The sequence below is a fragment of the Cibotium barometz genome, chromosome 2 (assembly GCF_041138505.1).
Source record: "Cibotium barometz isolate CiBa-2024 chromosome 2, ASM4113850v1, whole genome shotgun sequence".
Classification (NCBI taxonomy): domain Eukaryota; kingdom Viridiplantae; phylum Streptophyta; class Polypodiopsida; order Cyatheales; family Cibotiaceae; genus Cibotium; species Cibotium barometz.
In genome coordinates, this window is record NC_141047.1 from 7,591,665 (window position 1) to 7,604,355 (window position 12,691).

A 12,691-nucleotide genomic window follows, 5' to 3' on the forward strand; every position below is an offset into this window, starting at 1 on the left:
CATTCTTCCAATGAACGTAGCTATTAGTCCCTCCACACCAAACGTTCCCTTAACTAGTAACATTTTCAGTAGGGATCTTGTTGCTCTGGAGGTAATCAAGTCATTCCAAATAGACGTGTACCATGTCTAATTCTTAGTTGCTAGAACTGGTTCTGAAGGTATCTAAAGTCTACCCATTACTCCTATTCGTCAAGTAGAAGTAGAAGCAACTAGGTTTTCACATCATTTTTGGACTTTAGCAAATAAAGGGTTTCTTGCACCTATCCAAGCAGAAACTTGGATTTACCTTACTAATCTAGTAATCCTCAAAGAATGAAAAAACCATGCAATCAAAGGAGTTCAACATATGGAAAGGGGAGAGTTGCTGAAATCACCTTTTTCTATGAGCTTCTTGGACCCTTCTAAATGTTCATCTCGCTAGTGAGCATCTATGGCAGAACAAAAGGTACTATGACCTTTACCAAAGCCAATGCAAACTACTATCTGGAATGTTTACAGACCCTATCTAAAGTGTGCCTACAAATTTCTTGATCCTAATGCCCCTTGTGACTCTAGTATCATATGGTTTGACCATGCCATTTGGTTTGTTTTGAATCCCTTGGAGGATTTATTCAGATAAGCCGGTAGTCTTCCATCTTTCTCTTCTATGTTCTTGGCTTGGTGGACAAGCTAGGAACTTGGTCTTGGCACAAATTTCCTTTTTATAGTTTAGACAGATTATGCTCAACGTGCTCATTAAACTCAAAGGTACAGAGCTAGGTACCATACTTACTAGCTATGGAAAATTTAAAGGCATTAAGCTTATAAATTCTTTGCTGAACCCTTGTATTGAATCCTCTTACTCCCCCCCCCCCCCTCGAGAAAGAAACCCAACATATGCTTTGGAACTCCCAATACTTTTACTTCTTTTCTCTCCCCTTCCTCTGGCTATAGTTTTGCTAGAAGTAAAAAAAAATCCTTTACTTCAAGAGGAAGTGGGCGTGGTTCCCCCATTCGTAATTTACATGACTTGTAATTCTTGATTTCATGTTAACAGATTTCAAAAAGTCCCACTAGGAGATGGATTCTTTTTACCAAGAATGAAGTACAAAAATATAATTTCTTTCACTGCCTATTTATTAATAAACTTTTGGAATATGTTTCACCTAAGGAGGTATTTCTAGCAGCCTTTGGCTTGGTCTTAGGAAATCAAGATGTTTTACAAAATGTCAAAATCGGATTGAGTTACCCTGCATGTTTATAGAAATTATGAGAAGAAAAGACTCCTCCATGTTTTTGTTATGAACTTAAGACTTTCACTTAAGAGTTTATGATTTGGGTTCACATGTATGCACGGTGGATTTGAATATAATTCTAGATCTGACTATTAGAAATTTACTTGCAAAGGGGCTAAATCAAAACCCAGTTGAACCTCTAAGTCCACACCTGGCAATCGGTGCCTTACTAGATTGTTTAGAAAACATTGCCAGTAAACTCTAATTGGAGTCTTCGCAACTTAATACGATTGCTGCGATAGTCCCTCACATATTTATGGAAAAAATCAAAGGGGTTCCAATGTGTCCATCATTTGTAAACATCTTGCTTATGAGGCAGGGAGGAAACGGTTATTATCAGGAGAAGAATTCTATGGGCTTTTAAACAATCCTTTTGAAATTGCCAAAGAACTTGGGGGAGAATGTATATTGAATTTCTTAACACTAGATTACTAGCGCTTGTTCCTACTTTTAAAATCCATAAGAACAAATTTAGATGGATTTCTAATGCTACTAATTGTATCTTCACAGAAATTACTTCAATCATCTCACTAATGTTCTTAACTTGGTTCTTTGTGACTTTCATACGATCTATGGGATTAAGCAGTGGGAACTTAAAGCTTTTTTAGGTATCCATCCTAACCCTTTTTGGATCACAAGAAACTCAACTGAGGTAATTCTAAATCTTCTAGAGTATATCTTTCACATATTCACTGTGCGGACATCACACAGTGCCATGAAATATACCACTAATTGGGAAAGCCAACCTTATGAACATACTATACAAGGTATGTAATATGCTTTTTTGAAAAAAGGAGGTTGGATGGTATCTCTAAGTCATGGCAATGCACGATGGGTTAAAAAACCATCAGCTAGATTTCCAATGGCAATAGATGTAGGAGAAATTCAACATTTATTTTTTTGGCTTTTTAATCACAATTTCATTCAACTAGGCTGTCAAGTTTTTAAACAATGAAGGGTATTCCCATGGGTTTTTATTTCTCCCCGGTTATGTGTAATATCTATTTTCCTTTGTTTGAATATTGTTTTTTGATTCTCATGCAGATAGCACACATAAAACTATGCTAGAAAGCATTAAACACTCTTTTAGATATATGGATAATATCCTTCATCTTAATTGTCCTAAGTTTGCTTCACTCCTCAAAGAAATTTTCCCAATTGACCTTATTTCAATCGAATGTACGTGGAATATTCTTCATCTTAATTGTCCTAAGTTTGCTTCACTCCTCAAAGAAATTTTTCCAATTGACCTTATTTCAATCAAACGTACCTGGATAAACAGGTTAAACAGTGGGCAAACCTTCTTTGTCACCAAAACCAACTATCTAAATATTGAAATTTCACTTATAAGCCCTTTCATTGGTGACTTTGTTACACGATACACTTGGAAATGGGAAAAACTACCAATTACACCTTCAAAATTTGTAAAGAGAAAAAGTAATTGCCCCTTTATCCAAGCATTGAACACCATTCTCGGGCCTTTTCGCCTGGTAATGTACTCTTCGACTAACCCTTTTGTTGCCTTTGTTGGGTGTTAATCCCATTTCGGATTAACAAAGATGCTCGTCCAATTGAGGACATTAATAAGTGTCATGTAAAGGCACTATAAAAGTTGTACATTTTGAGATACAGGCCTTAGTTAGTAAGTTTTGGGTGCCCAAGTGTGAATAAGGGCCAGTTGTATAAAAGGTAATTCTCATAATGAAATGATACAATCCCCCTTTGTACTATGAGAGCTCTTGTCTTTGTAGAGAGAGAGAGAGAGAGAGAGAGAGAGAGAGAGAGAGAGAGAGAGAGAGAGAGTACTCTAGTGCATGTTCCTCTTTCTTGCATGTGTGTGAGAGTGAGAGGTAGATTGCCTTGCATTCTATCGATGTGGTTGTTAACGTGAAAGTGCAAGAAACGTTTCACGATGTGAACCATTCCCTGCTACTTCATGGCGTGAAACACCTTCTGTAATCAGTGTCGGGAATATCAGGATTACCTTACTAAGTCTCCTTATCCTGCTGCGAAGCATTTCATGACATGAACCACACTCTGTTTCATGGCGTGAAGCATTTGATACTTCATGACGTGAACCATAACCTGCTACTTCATAGCTTAAGCCCTTCATGAGTTAACCCTTCATCCCTTAGAGCTTCACATGTTAGGAGTTCACGAGTTAAGCTTTCACGAACTGCTAGTTCACGAATTAAGGGTTGTCAGGCCAGCGAATAAGAGTAGAACTCTAACTACACCATTGGAGTCTATCCGGCTCAAATTGAAGTAATTTTGAGCTAAAAATTTGAAACATGAAACATCAGTTGTTGCGCAACATGAAAAACAGTTCACGACGTGAACAACATTCTATTTCACGGCGTGAACTGCTACTTGCTACTTCACGACGTGAACCATTCTCTGCTGTTTCATGGATATCTGGTCTTTCATGACCAGGAAAGATAGTTCAACAGAAAAATAGATGAAAATGTTGGAGTAGTGATTTCGCGTGTCAAAACATATTCTCATGCACTTGAGGTCCGATGGAGACGATCTTACCCCCAACAACGATAATACATCAAATCACCCAAGTTCTTTCTACCAAAGGAATGTTGGTTCAGGCCGCTCGACAAGCACTTAATTGAGTGTTTCAGCTTCTTGGAGGAATCTGACCACCATAGAAATAAGTAGTGAGGAGTCCATGGGAGAAGGGTTATGATTCTCTAGCGTGGGAGAGGAAGAAAAATCATTTTCCCCTGCTAGATCCAGTGGAATCTTTGATATGGCTAGAGGATTTTTTGGTCTACAACATGGCACGGAAGATGAAAGAGCAATCTGCGGATGGGCCCGTCAACCAGCACAGGACATGGTCTAAGACCAAAATTACCAACCCAACCTTCTGGCCCTAGGCATACTAACACAGTAAGGATCAATGGGATGAAGAAGGGATAAGTAAAGTGTCGCTAGGATAGGTCAAGTTTTCTTCCCCACATGGGAGGAAATAGAAACAGACTTGAAGAGGGTTGAGGCGGCAGAGTGACAATTGCAGCTATTTAGCTTAAGAAAACAAGAGCTCGATACTCGAAGAACAAGGGCGGATCAACAAGAAATGGAGGAAGTGAATCCATTTCGACCACATGGCAAAGAACCAAAAACATCTAGAAATGCCACTGATAGCATGTGGATGGGAATAACAAATGGAGTGATACCAACTCAGGAACCCATCAATGAGGAACCAAGGGCTAACAAAAGCCTTGAGACACAAGAAGAGCCTACCTAGGGCACCTGCAGAGGTGGTGAGGATCATCTCTATACAAGAGAGGATATACAAGAAATGATTAATGATCCCATGTTCTTTTGTAGAGCATGGAACTCTTGATCGAACAAAGGTGGGCTAAGGCTAACAATGAGCCCGACAACAATGAGGAATTACTCAGACCCAGCAGCCATAGACCCGAATTGAATAGAAGAACCTCTCCAGGAAGAGGACGTGGTCTAGGTAGGGGGGGAGTAGCTCCTCGAAGGCCAATTGTAGATCCCAACGTAGATCTAAACGCAATCATGAGGGCGGATCTGCTGAACATGGCTGTAGAAATGGGCCAAGGAATGGTTAGGGAACTAGGCACTTTCCTAGAATCCAAACCATCCCAGATGAAGCCACATATTATTTCAAAGCTTGTGCAAAAATTCTCAGAAGATGGGGACCCGATCCAACATGTATAAATCTTTGAGTCTACTTGTGAAACACGTGGGCCAGTGAGTGATGTAACCATGATACATGCTTTTTCCTTGACCCTAGAAGGGAGGGACCACCAATGGTATCAAACACTAAAACCTAAGGATACAGTCAATTTCACTCGACTTAAAAATGTGTTCATACCGAGCTTTGCTCGAAGTGGTGATAGATGGAGTCCTATGGCTCAGCTCCACAATATCAAGCAAAAGGAAAATGAGTCCATTCGGGATTATGTTTCTTGGCTCAAGCAAGCACGTAAATTCAAGATGCAAGTTAAGGGAAAGGTTATTAATTGATCAGTTATTGCCTTACTTCCGAAGAGGAGTCCGAGATCATAAGATGCATGATTATCTACTGTTAGCCCAACCAGCTACTTACTCTAGATACTTGTTGTAAAGCTGGCCATTGAATATGAGGACAATATGCTTGAATTGCCATAATCGGAAGATGCCAAGGTAGCTTCAGCAAGAACCTCCCCTTCAGTATCTTGTGATCATCCCCCCCCTTCAGAATGGAAAAAGATCTTGTTTGACCCTGTTTTGGTCTAGAGAGAGAATTTATCGTAGAGAGAGGTAATACAGTTTTGAGATATTTTTGGATACAAAGTTACCCTTTAATTTTAAGATGAATTCCCCTTAAACACAAGTTTAAAAAGAGTTTTCTAATGTGCATTAGAAATTAATTGAATATGTGCACTGGACACCTTAACCTAGGGGTACCTTTTTTTAAAAAAATTATGGATTAAGGTCTAAAGAGCGTTCTAATGGGCCTATAGGATTAATCCAAGTGTTTGAATAAGAAAAATGCAAGAAGAAAAGAAAATCCACCAAAAATGAGTAAATTTTCACATAAGATGAAGAGTTGACTAGTACTGGTACTTAAGAGTTGACTAGTACTACTAGTGTAATTTTTATTTTAGTGTATTTCTTCTTCCCTCTTCCTTGCCTCTCCATTGTGAAGCTTTGGTGCTTCACTAAACCTCTTCTTCTCTTGGTGGCCAAGCCTCTTTTCCTGAGGGCTACACAACTTCTTGCAAGGTAAAGAATCAAGCACACCAAGGGTAAGCCTAAACAATGATGTTTAGTCTCTCTTTAGATGTTAATCTTCTTCCCAACCTCTCTACATGCTTGGGAAGCATTTTATCTTATGGTTTCCTCTTAAAACCATGCCCTTCTTGATTATGTTGTTTTTTAGATAAAGTAATGTTTATGTTTATGCTTAGGTCTATGCATAAACTAATTTTTATATTAAAAGTGGAATTTTGAGCATTCTCGTTTCATAGAAAATGTGGGGAAGCTATGGCAAAATTTTATCATCAGAAAATGAAGGTTTATGCATAAATTAAATTTTATGCTAAAAGTAGAATTTTGAGTATTCTCATTTCATAGAAAATACGGGAAGCTATGGTAAAATTTTATCATTAGAAAATGAAGGTTTATGCATAAATTAAATTTTATGCTAAAAGTAGAATTTTGAGCATTCTCATTTCATAGAAAATGCAAAGAAACTATGGTAAAAATTTTATCATTAGAAAATGAATTTAAATTTATGCATAATAAAATTTATGCCAAAAGTGGAGTTTTGAGCATTATTCATTTTAGAAATTACGAGAAGGTTATGTACAATTCTTCTCTAATTATCAAATGGAATTATGGATATAATTCATTTAGATAAAAATGAATTAGTATGTGTGCATTAAAATTTTATGCTAAAAGAGAAATTTTCATGATATTTTATTTTGGGAAAATAGAGAAAAGAATGTGAAAATATTCATAGGGGTGCATTGAGAAAACTTAGATAAAATTTTAATTAGAAAGAGGAATCACGAACATATTTAACTTTTGGAATTATGAAGTATACGTCTAGATTCTCAAAAAATAGAATCTTGAGTACATTCTGAATGAGAAAAAAGGATTTCCTAGAAAAAGACCAGAAACATGCTTAGTTGGATGAATGTAAATACTTGTGATTGACTTATTCCTAGATTCCCTGGAAAAGGATTATGGAATTCTCGAAAGGATCAAGGATCCAAAAGTGAACGGGAATTCAGACTTAATTGAATTGAGTCGAGAAAAAGTTGTCTTTAACTAAGCCACGTAATGGCAAAGACTTAGAAAGTTCTATCAGTATAAAAAGTAGAGTAACTGTACTTTTAACTTGGCTAATTGTGGAACAAAAAATTTGATAAAATAGATCAAGGACAGATGATAATCAAACCTGATTCGCTCAAAGCGAAAAGAGACCATCTTGTTTGTAGAAATTGGATTGATGTGGATGTTGTGTGGATTGATGTGGAGTGATGTGGATGATGTGTAGATTGATGTGGAGTGATGTGGATTGATGTGGGTTGATGTGGATTAATGTGTGTTTTGATGTGGATTTATGTGGTGTGGATTGATGTGGATTTATGTGGTTGATGTGGAGTGATGTGGTTGATGTGGATTGATGTGGTTGATGTGGATTGATGTGTGGGTTGATGTGGAGTGATGTGGTTGATGTGGATTGATGTGGTTGATGTGGATTGATGTGTGGGTTGATGTGGAGTGATGTGGTTGATGTGGATTGATGTGGTTGATGTGGATTGATGTGTGGGTTGATGTGGATTGATGTGGTTTGATGTGGTTGATATGTATCCAAAGAGAAATAACGAGGAATGATGTGAAATGATGTGGAATATGGGGTGACTCACCTCATATTCCACATCATTTAAGAGAACATCCAAAGAGAAATAACGAGGAATGATGTGAAATGATGTGGAATATGGGGTGACTCACCCTGGTGGATTGTTAAGAGAGCATCCAAAGAGAAATGATGAGGAATGATATGAATTTTGTTTGGAAACTGTACTTGCATGTGAAACCTGTTTTTAAAAGATTGTTTTACGTCAAGAATGCTGGGGAAGCATTTTGACTATCTTATGGAATGAGGTCGTGGGGACCTAAGTGGAAAATGTTGCAACAGTTGACGGAGAGTCAAAGAAGGACGTCTCGCATGGCAAGGTCGGCTGAGGTATTGATCAGCCTCGGTTCGATTAAAATGGTGAGCTTCTGGTATGGTGGATGAGGGGCCAAGGAAGTGGTCTATGAGTGAAGTGCTAGGTCACGTGCTCGAAGGAGCCTAGAGGGTGCTGACCATACGGTGCTCAGGCTCTGGGTCGCCCACGATACACACGCATGCATCGAGGAAGAAAATGGAACATTGAGTTGGAGTTGTTTTCTGAGGCATGGATCTGGTTGGTTGGCCTTGCTAGTCTTCACAAATGGATGAGTCCATGGCTCTTTTTGATAAATGGATCTTGTTGGTTGATCTAGCTGATCTTAAACAGAGAGTCCATATGGATTTTATGAGATTATACTCCTGGGTACTATGAGCTAGGAACTATTGAAAAGGCCCCTGAGTGAAGTACTAGGTGAGCCTAGAGGGACTGACTAGGTGGTGAGCGTTCTGGTTGCCGATGAGGTCATAGGTACGCTGAGGAAGGTATGACTGGAAGTTGGATTTATGGTTAGAAAGTGGAAAAGTTAGAACTTGGACCTTGGATCTAGAATACTAAGGATTATGATGGAAACACTGTGGTTTTATTGCAATTCTGGTTTGCCGATGAGGTCATAGGTATGCTGAGGAAGGTATGACTGGAAGTTGGATTTATGGTTAGAAAGTGGAAAAGTTAGAACTTGGACCTTGGATCTAGAATACTAAGGATTATGATGGAAACACTGTGGTTTTATTGCAATTCTGTTTTGGAAATAGTTGAATCTAAGAAGAGGCAATTTCATATTGGGCGTGTAAGTGGTGTGTCTATTTAATTTTTGCATGAGAGCTGGCTAGGGGGCTTGGGAACTCTTTTCCCTGGTTCTCGGGACAAAACATAACCAAATTTTTATAATGGATCCCATTAATATCAGTGGTTGGGCGGTTGACTAACTCATGGGATTGATGGGGTTAGGCTCGATCGATGGATTCCTACAATAAAATTCAAGTTATGATAGTTGAAGTAAGTCATAGGATAATTCTTGTTCTATGGAAAAGAATCAACAGATGTGCCTCTTTTGATGGGGAAAAAAGCATTGGTCTCTATATGAACCAAGTGTAAGTTCCTCCTTTGATTCGGCCATGTGACCCGCGGGTTTGGTCGGAATACAAAGGATAGTTAAGGCTCTTGACTACGTTAGAAGATTTTCTGGCACACATCTCCTGAGGATATCGTCCTTACCTAGCTTATATAATTCTCTAGTAATCAATGGATAAGGTGCGGCCAACTTAATAAGTCGATGCATCTTATCTTTATTTAAAGGTCGATCTTGTGGGAACCCATGAGTTAGATAGTCGGATATTTCCTCACTCCATTCAAGCACCATGTCAAGTTTGAATAGACAAACATCTGGGAGATCATTGTCAATGCCTATTGCTGGTTCTCTGTTTGGAATCCTAGACATACGGTCCACCAAAACATGTTGTGATCCTTTTCTAATCGTGATAGTAAAGTCAAATTCTAGGAGTAGAAGCAACCATCATGTGATTCTTCCTATGGTGCAAAGCTTGTTCACTAGATACAATAGGGCCTGATGGTCTACAAAGAATACAAATTTGTTGGCCAATAGTAGGTAATGTCTATATTTTTTAACAGCATAAACCATGGCCAACCCTTCAGGCTCCGTGGTGGTGTAGTTTATCTCAACATCATTAAGTTTTAACGCGACTGGCAACAAGCCAACTGGGTAATCCAATTTGAATTCCCCAGGTTGTGCCAATACACATCCTAGTCCTTGAAGGCCATGCACATCAATCGTCGTTGGAAAGTTATTGGGGCATTGGTGAGGCTAAAAGGCATAACCTTATAAGCATATGTTCCCCACATCGTATTGAAGGCCTTCTTGTGTTGGTCTTCAGGTGCTATAGACACTTGATTATATCCTGAAAACTCATTTAAGAAGTTGTAGGCTTCTTCACCTGCTACCCATTCTAATACATGGGGTCCTTCCTACTGGTGGTTGCATTGACCTTTTTGAGATCAACACAGACCCTCAATTTTCCATTTTTCTTTGGCACAATCACGATTGGTGAAAACCAATCTATGTGCTTGATTTCATAGATGAAATCTGTGGCAAACAATGAGTTTATCAATTTCCTCCTTCACAATCACTGCATATTTTAGATTCATTTGGTATAGTTTTTGCCTGGATGGTCACGATCCTTCCATGATCAGAATGGTGTGTTGAACCACCTCAGGTGGTACACCCTTCATCTCCGTGTATTTCCAAGCAAAATAGTCTTTGAATTCTTTTAAGAGAGCAATGAGCTCTTCCTCTTCAGCCACACACTTCAGCCGCACAGTTAAGTCTTTAGCAATGTAGACAAGTTTGGAGTCCTCCCCTATCTCTGCAATATCAACCTCAACTTCAACTGGACCATTATAAGAAGTGGATTGGCCATCTTTCTTTACTCTCTTAGCTATTAATTGGACCACCTTTCGTTCTTCAATGGTGTATGTTTTGAAATGGTCCGGCATTGAGAGTAGGTCTGGCTTGTCATTCCTCATCTTTTGTCTGAGCTAGTGCCGTTTTTTCCTCATGTTGCCAGAGCCTTATTTCATTTTCTACGTCTGGCCTTAGTGAGTTTAGGCATTTCTGGCTCCTGTGGCGGCATAGCCCTTTCCCCTCATTTTCCTTCTAGGGTTATCTTACTCAACTCCTCACCCCAGTTCTTAGAAAACTCCTCGTGCACCTTAGTGACCTTAAGATATCTTGGCCATTGGGTGTTCGTGGGTTTACTTCGTAATAGGGCATTTTGTCAAGTGATATACCTCTTTTGTTTTTGCCAGATCCTGAGGTGTTGGTTGTTGCGGCCTTGCGAGCCAGACCCTTCTATGCTGGAGGTGTCGTCCTCTGTTTCCTCTTCTTTGGGTTGCACATCTACCATGCACACTGAGGTGTGGTAGGAATAATTCTCGATTTGACGTACTGGGTTCCTCTAGGGGAAACACATCTATAGTGGCAAGCATGTGCATCCAGTTTTTGCTAAAATCCGGAGGTGGAAGTGACGCATACATTGCGGCCTCTTCCTCTTCCTGTGAATTCTCCTCAACTAGTCGGCAAACTTGTAAGGATGTGATTTGCTCTGTGTGGTGAGACTGAAGTGTTTCCAAACAATTGTCCTTACATGGGGTGTGCCTTCCATGTATGTAGATTGATTTTCAGAATCTACAAATCATTTCGAACATACACCTAATCTAATACCCAATCATGCACAAATTTGGCTTCCCTCATGAAGGGTCTTCCTCCCAAGATAATGATATATGAGTCTGGGTGGCGTAGAAAGTCCATTAAAAAAAATGTATGATTGTAGCGGAACGAAAATACCTTAAGCTTAACGTTTTTATATAGCCCCATAGGTCTTGAGGAAGTTTCATCTGCCATCTTAATGATTAGATCTGCTCTTTTCAATTCTGGTTTTCCCCAGTTCTCCCAACACCTTTTGGTAATAATGCTCATACCCGCACCTCCATCTAAGATAGCCAGTGCTTGGTACCCGTTGTGGTGGATTGGAATTGTGGCATTCGTATCATCACTCTCATAACACCAACCCAATTAATTGATAGGTATTTTGACGAATATGGGTGTTCCCTCTTCCTCATGCACTTTTCTGTGCTAGAGGTGACTGAATCTCCTCTGTAGTGGACACCAAGTTTAATTTTCCTTCTACTGAGTCCTTAACATCTACCCACAATGCTAGCATGTTGTGTAGTAATAGTCCTAGCGGCATTTTGACAGTTGTGGACAATATGGCTATGAGACTTCCTATGTCTCTAGGTTCTTGTGAGGGCTCCTTACATGTGTTTGTCGTGTATTCAATCCTAGGGAATCAATGGATTGACAAATCTTGATCTGATCCCTCAAGAGGATCCTACTTAGGTGTCCTAGCACTTCACTAGCTTCGTCGGTCCTCACCCATCATACCGGAAGCGCACCATTGTAACCATACCGAGGCTGGTCAAGACCTCGGTAGGTTTTGCCACGAGCGACCTCCCTTGACGACTCCCCGCCAGCTGTTGCAATGAGTCTCTCCTTAGTTAAATACATACCAAATGCTTCCTCCAGTATTATGGTGTAAAATAGTCCTTTAAAAGAAAACAGAGGTTCTATGCAAGTAGAATTCCCGGTTCGAGATTGGTTCCACAAAACCCTTTTCCCTTAATCCAGATTTTCTTAATGAGAATCATTGATCTCTTATCAGGGTAATCTACCCATCATTTGACTAAATTTCCAACTAGATTCGTGATGATTTCGGTTCAGGGAAAACTATGCTAATTCAACAGTAGTCTATTCTTTGTGTCAAGAATTGGAATTGGTCACGAGGTTTTTGCTTGATTCAGATTCGAGAGATGGGCAAGTAGTTTACTGGCTGCCTCTTTGACAGTCGTGCTAACCAAAATTATTCGGTTTACTTCTAACTTTGATTCCTAAGGATTTTCTTCAAATAAAAATCTACTGAACTTCTAACCGTAAGGAAAATTCCAACTTTATGAATTTCATTCCTTCCTAACCATAATAGATTAAGAAATGGTTCTATATGAGAATATCGGGTTTTTATAAAAATACTCTTCTTCAATTAATCTAATTTTGGGTAAATATCAATTTGGTGATTTATCCACCTAAAATATCTAAGAATATTCTTTCTACCAATTTAATTATCAACCCTAAGTTTC